This window comes from Acomys minous (assembly GCF_964271855.1).
Source record: "Acomys minous genome assembly, chromosome: 11".
NCBI lineage: Eukaryota > Metazoa > Chordata > Mammalia > Rodentia > Muridae > Acomys > Acomys minous.
In genome coordinates, this window is record NC_140492.1 from 21,823,260 (window position 1) to 21,837,889 (window position 14,630).

The following is a 14,630-nucleotide window of genomic DNA, read 5'->3' on the forward strand; positions in this document are numbered from 1 at the left end:
CCAATCTTTATGTTATTGTTTAGAAATATACGTTAATCCTGTATTATTTTGTTTTAGTAAGTACATTTATAAAATACACAGAATTGTTTCAAATATTTCAGGATTAGATTTCATGTGAAAATAGTTTGTTTAGTATTGCTAAGTAGTTGCCTGTACAAAAAGCTGAACCAATTTAGCAGGGTGGCATTTGGAAGAAACCATCTACCACAAGCTGTTGAATTATTTACTAGGCCTACCTTACTCCTTAAGGCACACAGCTCTAATACACTTTCTATAAATGTGAATTGTTTGATGAATTTGAAGATCCCACCAGCCACTGAGACATTTAGTGAAGTACCCTAACAGTACTTGCATAAACACTTAATTGTTAAGCTCAGGCTCCTAACCAAAACTCTTGGATTCAAACTCAGTCTATATCAAAATTTTGTCTTTTTCTTTTCATTTACATGGTTCCTTCACATGGTATTACCATGTCTTAATATAGTAGAGAAAACACACAAGTGTACAAAGCATGTAACCAACCATGTTCCCAATGACTCATGAAAATGGCTTATGCTAGTGTCAGTCAACCTGTGGGTCTCAACCCCTATGTGGGTCACATAAAAACATACTCTGAACCTCAGGCTATGATCTATAATAGTAATAAAATTATACTAAGGAAGTAGCATCAACATAATTTTATGGTTGGGGGTGCTCCACAACACTAGGAATTGTATTAAAGTATCACAGAATTAGGAAGGTAGAGAACTATTAGTCTATGTCTTTTAATTGCATTCTGTTACAACTTTAAAAAGTGCTATATGCTATTTTTAGGTAGCCTGTTCCTGGGTTTTCAATTTTAGGACAGGGTGATTTTCCTCACTCTTCATTATGTGGTGGTGACAGGAAGTTTGGTTTTATGTCTCAGCATCTGCTTGGATCCCCTGCTGGGTGGAGTCTTTCAGAGGACCTCTATGGTAGACTCCTTTCCTGTTCCTCCTTTTCTGCTTTTTTCTCCTTTTTTATTAATTTATTCAGATAACATCTCAGTTGTTATCCCCTTGCTTGTATCCTCCTATTCCTTCCTTCCTCCCTCTTTCACCCTATTCACCTCCCCTAGGTCTGTGACAGAAGGGGACCTCCTCTCCCACCATATGGTCACAGCCTATCAAGTCTCATCTTGGTAGCCTGCCTATCCTTCCTCTGAGTGCCTCCAGGCCTCCCCACCAAGAGGAAGTGGTCAAATATGGGGCACCAGAGTTCATGTCAGTGTCAGTCCCCGCTCTCCACACAGCTGTGGAGAATGTCCTGTCCCTTGGTTAGATCTGAATAGGGGTTCAATATTTACTACATGTATTGTCCTTGGTTGGTTCAGTAGTTTGAGCAGAATCCTCAATAATCCCCTGTTCCTTCTTTTCAACTGCTTGCAGTTTCTATTTGCCCTTCTGAATGAGAATTAAGCATCTTCCCTAGGATCCTCCTCATTGTTTAGCTTCTTTAGGTCTGTGTATTGTAGTGATGTTATCCTGTATTATTTGGTTAATATATTTCTTTTTGTGTATCCTTGACTTTCTATTATTATAATAGATTCTGTGCTGAAAATTATCACTCTTTTCCAAGACATCAACAATGAAGCTGTTATAAATATTATCACCATTTAATTGATGAGAACAATATCATGAATGGAGCCATGAGAGGGTCTGTGCTGGGAAGGTCCAGGTTTGATAGTCAACAACCAAAGCTTTGGAGACAGAAAAGAAAGCATCATGTCCCTTATAAATATGACAAAGGCTTCACTTAGGAAGAAATAATGGATTTTGTCTTTACGTTAAAAGGAAGTCATATGAAAAATTAGAACAGTGAAAATATGACCTAAGAAATATCAACCTGGATATAATATCTATATTCACATTATTAAAATAAAAACTTCAGACAGAAAAACCAGGTAAAGTTTTTTTAGAGTGAAGATACTATGCATTGAAATAAAATTATTCTCTCCTAAGATTGCTGTAATTACCGAGTCATCAACCTCTGTCCTATCCTGGCTTTGTTATTTTAACATATTATTATCATATCCTTGTCTAAAGAAAGCTATCTTAATAAGACCACTATTAATCCTATTAACAGTCAATGCTGCAATGACATGTATGTTCTGTTTCAGCCAAAGTAACTCACCATTGCTTATTCTTCATGCTTTGACTAGCTATGGGCCTCATCAATAAGCAGCATCTGTAGCCATAGGCTTGTTGCACCCGTCATCATCAGAGCATTATGACGTGATTGGACACTCCTTACCTGACAGGGCAACATAAATATCCCAGGTTTTACAGCTGGTAAGGCTATTTAGAGCTCTCTCTCTCTTGGAGCTGGCATATAATCTTCTGGTACTATGAAATGTACTCAATAGGCAACAAGATTTCAGTTTAGTTCTGGCTTGATTTCTTTCTTTTCTTTATCTGGTTTGTAATTGACAGCTTCAGATATACTACTTACTATAGAGTTCTGATAGGCAGCCAAGAGAAATGAAGTGGTTTGCGTTGTTTTGGCATATTCTAGGGTTTCCCTAAACAGCAATTCATGGTGAGGTGTCCAAAGCCTGACATCAGGGTTTTTATTTAGTGATTGTGGAATAGATATGTTAATGCATTAAGTTATTGTGATATTAAAAATAGATTACATATAAGAATATATGTTGTGTTAAGATTAGAAAATACATGTTTAATGGAACAGAATTTTTCTGCTGTTTAAATTTCATTGAACTTCATATTACACATTGTTGTTGACAACAAAAACATGATTTGCACAATAAGTTGGTATTGATATGAGCAATTAATTACTCTGGTCATAGTTGATATTTCAAATACTTAATCTCCACCATTAATATCATTAGTATATCCTCAAAAGAGAAAGCAGAGGTTGTCAACTAATATTTAACACATTTTTGAAACATTTGTCATTGCATCTCCAGGTTAATGTCAAGATGGGTTTCAGAAGATTACTCATCACTGGAAGAGTCAAACAAACATGATTTGTTAGCTGTGAACAGGAAATTTGAAAACAATAATAAGATATGATCTTGGACTGTTATTTCTTGTTGTGATTCATTCTCTCCAAACTCCTTTCAGTATGCAAACTCTTCAGCCTATATGTTCTGATTTATAAATCTTTATCTTGAGTGTCACTGATAAAAAATGAATCCATGAAATGTTTCTCTTCCATATTTTCTTTTAATAAAATGCATATGTTACCAATGAAGGCATGGGTGCTTTCAGCTTTGGAGGTTTTAGACACACATAAATTGATGCAATATTAGAGCTTTTCAGGAAGTAACTTGTCAATTCATTTTTCTATATTCCCATGACACATATATTTATATTAAAATTGTTTCATCAATTAAATATAGAGAATGTATTTTAACATCTCAATTAATTTCGCTTAAACATATATGTAGAGTTTGGAAAATTATTTTTTTGTGTATGTCAGGTGCAATCATACCTTGGGAAATTATAGTTACAGTTATTTGTAGCTTTCCATTTTTACTATTCTATTCTGAAAGAAAAATGATCATCATTTTTATAATTTAACCATCTCTTTGGTAATATGAATTTTTAACCATTTCCCATTAATTTGACTATTAAAATAATAATCATCTTAAAATGAGAACTATTTAATGTAGCCATGATGCTAACCATCTTTATTTAAATTTTAACATAAGAAATGTACAGTCATAACAGCTCATCTCTGTTGCAGACATTGAAGTTCCCTCTACACATATGCAAACATACAAAAGTACGCATGTACATATGCACATAGACAAACACACAAATGAGAGAGAGAGAGAGAGTGGGGGGGGAGTGGTCTGATGTATTTTGATGCTAATTATTGCTTCCTGTCTCTGTGTCCCACTTTTTGCTTAATAAAAAGCCATCCTACCTGGGCAGGGCAAAGGAGATAGGTGGGGCTAAGAGAGAGAGGAATTCTGGGAAAAAAGACCACCCAGAGGAGGAAGGAGATATACCTGAAGGAAAGAGAGGAAAACCACCATGGGTTAGATGGAAAAGAAACACATGACCCACATAGATGGAGATTTGGCCCACATAAAAAACATAAACAAGTATATGGGATTATAGATGGGAGGTAGCTTAATAAAAGTTATTAAAAACAAATGACATGGGACTAAGATAGGGATGCCATGCCTGCCCCACTATGAGAAGTAGTTTTAAAAATTGATATCTGCCCTGCCCCAGGTTAACTAAGACTATTTTAAAATATAACAAGTGTCTGTGTCTTGATTGATTGCTAACTGGGTCTACAAATAATACAGATAATTTAAAACACACACACACACACACACACACACACACACAGAGAGAGAGAGAGAGAGAGAGAGAGAGAGAGAGAGAGAGAGAGAGAGAGAGAAGTTAGAGAGATGTAACTATTGTGAGGTTCAGAAATATGTGTACAAGAATGTTATAAGTTGATAACAGGTGTCTTCCTCAGTCACTTTCCACATACTTTTTAAAAAATACATTTCATTAATTTATTCATATTACATCTCAATTGTTATCCCATCCCTTGTATCCTCCCATTCCTCCCTCCCTCCCATTTTCCCCTTATTCCCCTCCTCTATGACTGTGACTGAAGGGGACCTCCTCTCCCTGTATATGCTCATAGGGTATCAAGTCTCTTCTTCGTAGCCTGCTATCCTTTCTCTGAGTGCCACCAGGCCTCCCCATCAAGAGGATGTGGTCAAATATGGGACACCAGAGTTCGTGTTTTTCTTTTTAATAATTAATTTGTTTAAACACTTTACAGCCTGATCTCATCCCCTCCCTCCTCACCTCCCATTTTTCATCCTCTTCTCCTTGGAGAAGAAGTGACTTCCCATAGGTACCAACCCACCCTGGTATCTAGTCTCAGCAGTACTAGGGCACATCCTCTCCAACTGAGGCCAGACATGGCAGCCCAGCTAGGGCAAAGGATTTCAAAGGCAGGCAAGAGTCTAACACAGCCCCTACTCCTGTTGTTAGACCCCGATTATGGCCATGCTGCACATCTGCTACATATGTGTAAGGGATCTAGGTCCAGCCCACACAAGCTCTTTGGTAGGTGGTTCAGTCTCACCATAGTGGTGAGTGCCCATAAGCCCAGGTTAATTTACTCTGTAGGTAATCTTGTAGTGTCTGCCTCCCTGTGTCCTTTCTCCCACTCTTCCACAAAACTCCTGAGCTCTGCCTATTGTTTGGCTGTGGGTCTCTGCATCTGTTTCCATCAGCGGCTACCTGAAGCCTCTCAGAAGACTGGTTATGTTAGGCGCCTGTCTGCAAGCATAGTAGAGTACCATTAACAGTGTCAGGGGTTGGCTCTCTCTCACATTGTAGGTCTCAAATTTGGCCAGTCATTGAGACAGGGTCTCAACGGTGAATCTGGAGTTCACAATCTTCTATACTGGATAGCTTGGAGGTTCAGGATCCACCTGTCCTGGTTTTGATGTTAAAGCCATACTTTTGTAACCAGCTTTTACACTGGAGCTGGTAGACTTACACCTGGACTTTTCTTTGTACAGAGAGAACTTCATGGATTGAGTAATCTCCAGCCTTTATTGTGTTCTTAATCTCCTTATTTTCAGCTGTCTTGTAAGTCTAAGAGTGAACCTTGAAGCTGTTTGTGTCTTTCTTCTAAAATAAATATAAATAAATATATATATTTATTTTCTTTTTCCTGAGGGAATACTCTTCTTTATTTCCAACCTCTTATATATACTACTACTATTAAAATGACAGTCAAGTTACAACGAAACCACATGCTCTAATTGTTTTACTCCAGAATTAAAACTCCCCTTATGTTTTTTTTTGACAGAAAAAAATGGTTTTTTTTTTGACACAAAATAACTACACAGTGAAATGTAATATGAAGAAAAGTCATTTCAGTTGTCATTTTATTGATGTGGCCTAAACAAAATTTACATGAAGTTAATATAACATATTAATTAAATTTCATTGAGAAGTAGATGCAAAAGCTTTGACATGTGGATTAGTAATTAGCAACCATTAAATTAATATTAGTCATAATAATTAAAATTGTCACCATTAAGAATAATCGACTCAATTATAGATTCTTGTTATCCATCTGGGAATATTTTCTCAGTGACCAGACATGGGAGTATACATCTAGTGATATATTTAAATTCATAACAAATTTTATAAGTATTTGATGAATAATAAATGTTGATTTTATATTGCTGAACATGATTTTTGGACCACCTCTGAGGAAGACTGTGTCAAATAATATATAACAATACGTATAATGTTCAAAAGCATTTTGCATACCCACTATATATGTGTGTAGAAAATAACTCAGACAATGTAACCTTTTAAAATAGTTTCCATATCTAGATCACACTAGATGACTATGATAACTGGAAATTTCATAAAATATTTATTCTTTGTTTTCTATTTCAAGATATTACTCTTTTTTTATAAGAAAGATAATATTAAAAAGAACAACCCTATGAGCATATACAGGGGGAGGAAGTCCCCCTCAGTCACAGTCATAGGGGAGGGGAGAAAGGGGAAAATGGGAGGGAGGGAGGAATAGGAGGATACAAGGGAGGAGAAAACCATTGAGATGTAATATGAATAAATTAATAAAATAAAAATTTAAAAAAGAACAACAGTAAATTCTTCTCTAAAAATTAAAACAAACATTTTTTTTACAAATACTAAATATATACTATATTTAAAATAAGATCTAATGGAAAGACAATCTGAATAAAGCTTGCATTTTCTAAATTATATAATCTTAAAGCACTATATAGACTCATATACATGAACATTCCCATACAGGGATAAATATATTATAGGCTTTCTTTCCTATAAATGTTTACAACTTTTCTTTCCAACACAATATTTGTATTTAGTAAAGTTTTATTTTGTAGCATTAATGCCTATTTGTCAAAGTTTATTTGGCATCAATAAAACCATTCTTAATTACAAGCTAGAATATTGATGTGACCCTTGACTACAGGGACTTCTGTTGTAGTGGAATACTTAGATATTGCTCCCAGGGGCTTCTGATTTATGCTTTGTTTTCAAGGTTTTCTTTTTTCCTCTGTAGCTCTATGCTAAGACTTAGAACTTCTTTTGCATCTGTAAATAGCGAGTTTTAAAACTCCTGAGTTTGATACTTCCAGATACCTATTTGAACTCTTTTACTAGAAAACAACGAAAGTACATTAACTACAGACTAATTAAACTCTTACTAACCCAGTTACATATGAATGTTACTTTTTATTACTTTACTTTAAAAATTAGAGTTTATGATTGAGTAGATAGTGAAATAACTTAAAAATATCTAATAAACATGGTCTTCATTTTTTTTTTCCCATGAATTTCTTGTTATTTTACTGACTTGAAGTTCTAGGAAAATATTAGTCTTAAATGTAGCAACAAATTTCAGTTTCTCCTTCATGACCATAAAGAGGGGGAAACAACTTCAGTTATGAGTACAATATTTGAACATTTGATTAAATTCATAATAACTAGATACAAATGAAGTTCATACGGTTCATTCTTATGTAAAGCAGAGTATAAAAGCATATGGACTGTACTGAATATTAATCATACATTGTGAATTTCTTGTTACCGCCACGAGAGTGTTACTCCCACTCATGCTTAGTGTTGAGCAGCATTTTACTTACAGTTAAGTTCAGCTAATTAAAGAAATAAAAAATGGTTTCACAATATGGAAGTTAGGACATGAAGACGTGTATGTGCTCTCTGGAGCGGACAAATCTGAGTCTTACTCAGTACTTAAAAATGGTTGCTTTAAATTACAGTAAGATGATCAGAGTCTTACCCAATACTTTAAATTACAGTAAGGTGTTTCAGTTTACACATATCATACCTACCTGTACAGCAAAGTCACAATGGGGCTTGTTAGAAATAAAAATGTCCAGTCTCTTCCCGAATGCATTGACAAGAATCTCTATGTATTGAACCAAAAACACTTTCTGTTTTAAGTAACACAGACAGTCTGAAGTTATTTCAGACCTACTGAAACAATCGTTTGATGATTTTAAAGTGTTAAAAAAAAAACCTCCTTGTTAAAATACACTCATTGTTTTTATAATATAGGTAGCTTTTATATTTTAAAGTGCAAAAGTATGGTTGGGGTCTGTAGTTCAACTTCTGTGTGCCTGATTAACATGAATAAAAATGTGTAAACAGAAAGCAGCAAGAAGGTAAACGTGAGAGAGTGGGGAGGAAGGAAGAAGAAGGAGAGGAAAAAAGAGGAGAAGAGGAAGAGGGAGGAAGTGAAGGAAGGAAGAAAGGAAGGAAGAAAATATGAGATTATAGATTGTGATATTAAAAATAAAAGTAATAATTATGGAGGTATTAACAATCATTAAGGCTATGGTGTAAACATAAATATTACCCACAGGCTCTTATATTGAATACATGATCTCTGCTCAGTGTTGCAGTTTGGTAGATTGAGAACATTTGGTAAAGTTAGAGGGAGTGAAATTCTAGCCAGTAAGCCTGAACGTTTATGATCAATCTCTTCTCACTTCCTGTCCCATCTCTGCTTCCTAATCCATAGAGACTTGAGGAAGCACATAATGTCAATCATCCACCACCCTGGAACCTCGAACTCCATGATAGACTGTATCCTCTACAAATGAGCCAGAATAAATATCTCCTTTATCTTGGTTCACATCCTATATTTGGTTTGCAGAGATAAGAAAGTCATCTAATTCAATTACGAAGAACATTATCAGAGTATAAAATTTGTTTATCTTCATTATTAATTATGAATTGAGGCCAACTTCTATTTAAGTAGTGTTTGGGGAGGTGGAGGAGTATTGGATAATAAAATTTAATGTGATAAGAAAATAACGAGGGAAAAATTGCCGGAAAGCCGTAGGTCAAAGCTTGTTCAGCAGTGTTGAATAGGACTGTGTATCCATCTATAAAATTCATGTCATTTCTCTGTGTCAATCACATTGTGTTATATTATTCACCAAGTAAGTTGGCTTAAGATGCCACTTATATTTTTACTATGCAACTGGGACATGTGAAACTGAGTTTATATTTCTGGAAATTATTATTAGGAATTAGCGAGAAATATTTAGGCATGGAAAATATGAAGTCGAAGGTATCTATGTAACTTTAGAGATTTGACTTAAATTAATAATTTACTGAAGTAATCAAGCAGGCTATCTGATAGAAACTTTCAGGATATAAATATGTCCTCATGCAAATGGAGTATCAGCGGCATCCTAGCCCCAGCCAATCAAACACATTCGTCCTCACAGCCCCTCCCTACTGCCCAAGGTTTATAAGTCCTCAGTTGACATGAAATAAACCCTGAGCTCCATTTACTTCAACTCCCTGTTTATTCTGAGCTTTTAATATTGGGAAAAAGAAGGGCCCACCTCCACTTTGGAACTTTGAGTTTCCACTGCCATCTGTTATCTGCAATCTCATTAGACGAGATAACTGTAACACTCTGTGGGAAAACTCTTTTCCACATCCCTCAGGAGACCGCAAGTCCTGACGTCCAGACCTTGTTCTGCATGCTCCAGATGTTCCCAGGAAGGCGGAACCCGGGACTCTGCGCATCATCCATTTCTGCCCCAAAAAAACCTGAGAATGCTTCGACCTTTCTGCAGACGTCGCCACACTTCTGGTTCAGTTTCAGTGCCTGTTCCTAGGAGGAAGGAATCTGCAACATCCAGAAGCCGAAACAGAACATCACCAGAAGGCAAGAAACCACAAGGTCTCTGTGCACAGATTGGCGGATTATATGGCCGTCAAGTTCTGAGGACACGCCTGCCTCCACTAAACCTGCGCTAGAGTTTGGGACGCATGCAGCAACGTCCAGCATTTACTTTGGTGCTATGGATCTGAATATAAAAAAGAATGATTTCATGGAGCACTTTTTCTATTGAGCTGTGAATCCAATATAAATGTTATATAGCATTTAACACAAATGATATGGAATGTTTTGGAGAAGTACACAATGTATACAATTATATTATATTCAGCATATAGTACAATAAGATATCCTAATGCATATTTAGAACATTAAGAGGAATGAAACACATTTTGAGGAACTAGAAGCAAGGCTCTTAGCACTGAATATGTATTTCTTTTTATTGTGTTTCTTTTTCAACATATACATTTATATTATTACACATGGGTAAAAAAAAAAAAAAAACTACATACAGCAGGAAGAACCAGAAGACAATCAGGAATTATAAATATTGTTACATTCATAGTGATCTGGCTATTTGTATTTGGCAAACTTGAAGTAAACATCCTTCCTATCTTATTGGAATTTGTATTTCTTAAGGATACAAAGTTTAATTTATCTTGAGCATGACATAACAGAAATAATAAAGGAAATATAGTAGATGTGATTGTGTGCCATAGCTTCACCAAGCTTTCCCCCAAATTACCACTTGTTCTTTATTACTTTAACAAGAGAAATCTTTAAGGAAAAATTGTTTGTTGCAGTTGTACAAGTAAGAATATAAATATATAGCTGTTTGGCAACATGTTGAAATTTGGGTAACAGTGGTCCCCATAGGAATATGGAAGCTAAGTTTTCTCAGAGGAGTACAGCTTTCTGTGCTAACCGTAGGAGCTTCTAACCCAGAGACATTTCTACCAGAAACACCCTGGGGATATCTGATTAAAATAGTAATCCATCAGGAACTGTCACAGGGGAGAGGGATAAGGGGAAAATGGGAGGGAGGGAAGAATGGGAGAAGACAAGGGATGGGATAACCATTGAGATGTAACAAGAACAAATTAATAAAATAATATATATCTTGGGAAAAAACTAGTAATCCAACAACAATTATAACAAAAAAACAACTGTTAAAATGAGATCACTATATATACAGAAGAGTGAAAAGATATGAAAAGTTTATGCATCAAAATATAAAATCTCCATTTTGACCTAACATTGAAAAGAGAGAACTGGGCTGGAAAGATGACTCATAGATTGGAAACACTGGATGATTTTCCAGAAGGCCTGAGTTCATATTCCATTCCCAATATGGCACCTTACAGCCTTCTGTATTTCCAGTTTCAAGGAATCATACATCTTCTACTGGTGTGCTGGGACAACAGACGTGTACATCTTGTATAGAGAAACATGCAGGATAAGCAGCATACACACAAAAAAAACATAAAATAAAATTGTAAATTAAAAGATTTAGAAGAATAAAAGTTCCCCAGGGTAAAAGACAGGATATTTACTGCTTGTAAATATTTTTATTCATGAATTTTATTCTGTTGGATAAGACAGTTGAAGATTACATATTGGTGACAAAATAATAGTAATATTTTTGTAAGTTTATGCTATTATGATATAATGGACATTGCTGCACTGATGAAAAACTAAACTTTCCAATTTAAGTCTATCTCATCATAATCAGCAAATATAAGACACAGATTATGAAAATAAATAACAAACATTTGATCAATTAATGAGTCAATCCTCTGGCTAATAGAATGAAATCTGAAGCTCTGTGTACTAAGCTACATGCTCCACACTGGTCTATAATTCATCCCAGTAAAAATTTAAATATTCATAATGGTGAGCTTAGTATATCAAGCGTATGTCACAGTCAGCTGCATTAAACTTTAGGCAACATTCAGTCCATATTATCTCAATTTTTTTCAGTGCCTTTATACTCTAAGTTCAAGTTATGGAAAATGGATAGATGAATATTAGTTCTAAAGTACCTAGTTCAGTATGTACAACTAGAATTAATTCTGAAGCATTATTCAAATTTGAAAATCCCAAGTGCTTGAAAAAAAAAGCCTTGTGCTTTTACTGCTGCCCAATGGGAATTTTAGGTAACCTAATTGTTAACAAGAAGTTTTATCTTGAAAGAGGTAATTGGGATACTTTAAAATGAATAAAAACCACATCACCTCTCTATCTTAGGATTTCTAGTAATTTATTGAGCTGGACAAAAGAAATCAGGCCTCAATAACTACTTTCATTTCTACCACTGAGAAAGTAAAATTAATATTTTTAGAAACTCTTCTTCCTTAATGGTGAGAGAAATGAAAGTGTCCTAACCAGAAGAATATACCACCTTTAGATAGAAAATCCATCTCTGAGTGGAACAGAATCTATAAGCCCTCTTCACTGTGATCACCTTAAGGAATTTCAGAACATTAAAATGTGTGAGTTGAACGTAAGTATTGTATTTGTTTTGGCCCCAAGTAGAATTATAATAAATCCATAGCTGTATAGAAAAAAATTTTAACATATCTTGTTTGTGGGCATATTTCTTTATAACATTAAAATAAAAGTTACAGAATAAAGACAGATTAAAATATTGCATAAATCCATAACTAATTTAGGTGTCTATCAAAAATAATTTATTTATAAAATATTACCAGCAAATATTTGCTATGTGTACATGCTCAAATTAAAGTACACTTATTAGTACTTATCATTAGACATGAAGTGGTGTTAACTTTTGAAATAATTTGTAATATTCAGCTCTCTATCTCCCGAAATATGAATCATTCATAACAGATCCACCAGGAATAAGCATTTCATACTTGTAAGATTTGTACTTCTGCTCAGGAATTTGTGGTTTATGGAGGTGTGCGTATAAATGAAACATTCTGTGTCTAGATCTCCTGATTACACAAACAACATCTGTTCATAGATGAGTGTAGATGTGAAGAATAACTTTGATTTGGTCAAATGCTAATGTGCAGCCAGGCATGCTGGCATACTTAGAAAATCTGGGCAGGATGAGGTAAGAGAGGAGGGATCATTATGAGTTCCAGCCAGTCTGAGATGGAGTGAGTTTGAGGTCAGCCTAGAAATGTCAAGACCTTATCTCATGCAAAAAGGAAAAAAGCAATTAGAAATAGTTTCCTATGTTCTTCTGTACTGTTCCCATGCCCTAAGAGCTTGGGTTCATCCTATATGGTGAGCTCATCCTATATGAGCCGGGCACGGTGGCGCACGGAGGCAGAGGCTGGTGGATCACTGTGAGTTTGTGGTCAGCCTGGTCTACAAAGCAAGCCCAGGGCAGCCAAGGCTACACAGAGAAACCTTGCCTCAAACAGAACAAATCAAAACAAAATCAAAACAAACAAAACAAAAACAGTAAAAAAAAAAACAAAAACAAAAACAAAAAAACCTATGTCAGATATATGTATTCTGTCTTCCAAGTCTTAAAGCCAATGTTGTAAGAGGGGAAAATGCAATATTTTATCTTTTTAAGAGATAGAGATACAAAATGTGTTTGCTGTAGCAATTTATTATTAGCCTGATTAAGAGCCCATAGACCAAGAGATCATTCTGTACTTAAGGTTTCATAATATAGATTGTAAGTACATGGAAGGTTAAGAAAGTCTGTGTTTAAGGCTTACACGCTAACTTCAGTATCTATCAAATGCTGGGATCTTGAAAGGTTATTTATTATAAAGAAATGTCAAAGACTGGCTTTGACACCAGGATAAACTGAGGTGGGACACAGAGTCAGTGAAAGACACAAAAGAGCAGGTTGCTTCTGGCTTCTTTTTTATCTTTTTTTATTGATAATATTCATATTACATCTCAATTATTATCCCATCCCTTGTATCTTCCCATTCCTCCCTCCCTCCTGGTTTCACCCTATTCCCCTCCCCTATGACTGTGACTGAGGGGGACCTCCTCCCCCTTTGTATGCTCATAGGGTATCAAGTCTCTTCTTGGTAGCCTGCTATCCTTCCTCTGAGTGCCCCCAGGCCTCCGCATCCAGGGGATGTGATCAAATATGGGTCACCAGAGTGCGTGTGAATGTCCATCCCCACTTTCTACTCAACTTTGGAGAATGTCCTATCCATTGGCTAGATCTGGGTAGGGATTTGATGCTTACTGCATGTATGTGCCATAAATGGAGCAGAACCCCTGAGCCCAGATCTGCCTGTGGTAGTGTTCTTCTTGTAGGACTCTAGGACCCTCTGGATCTCTTATGACCAGATGCTGGTAGCTTCTGGTGAGAAACCCTTAACTTTCTTTAACTCTTTAAAAGCCAGAGGTTTGTCTCTGATTATTTTATAGTAGGCAGAAATGCTGAGGGAAAAGGACAAGGGAGGGAGTCAATGCTGATGGCTTCTGGTGTAGGCTGCCAATACATACATATAATCAGACAGACAGACAGACAGACAGACAGACACATATTTGGAGGATGAAGCAAACTCTGAAGAGCAAGCTCCAATGTACAGGCTCCAAGAGGCTGCAGCAACTTCACACATACTCATACATATATACATACATGTGTGTATATAGTCAGACAAACATACAGACATGCAAACATATACACATTAATATATTCAATGGATGAATGGATGGAGCAAAGCTCCAAACATCTTACAGACATACATAAACACATACACACATATGTACATATGCACACACATGTATACATACATACATACATACATACATACATACATACATATCTTTTGGATGAAATGAACCCCACAGGCTCCAACCCAAATGAATCTTTATTATTTCTTGGTTCCTTTTATATTTTTGAGGCAAATTTCTCTACATCAGAAGAAAAAATTACCTCATAGCCATAAAGGCAACTATCAGAGAAACAGATAAAGTCTTCATAC

General features: G+C 35.6%; 1 protein-coding gene across 10 annotated transcripts in view; it reads left to right on the plus strand.

Moving 5' to 3' along the window:
* Positions 1-14,630, plus strand: part of ROBO2 (roundabout guidance receptor 2) — a 1,536,637-nt gene that overhangs the window by 398,974 nt on the left and 1,123,033 nt on the right. The gene's annotated exons all lie outside the window — the stretch shown is intronic.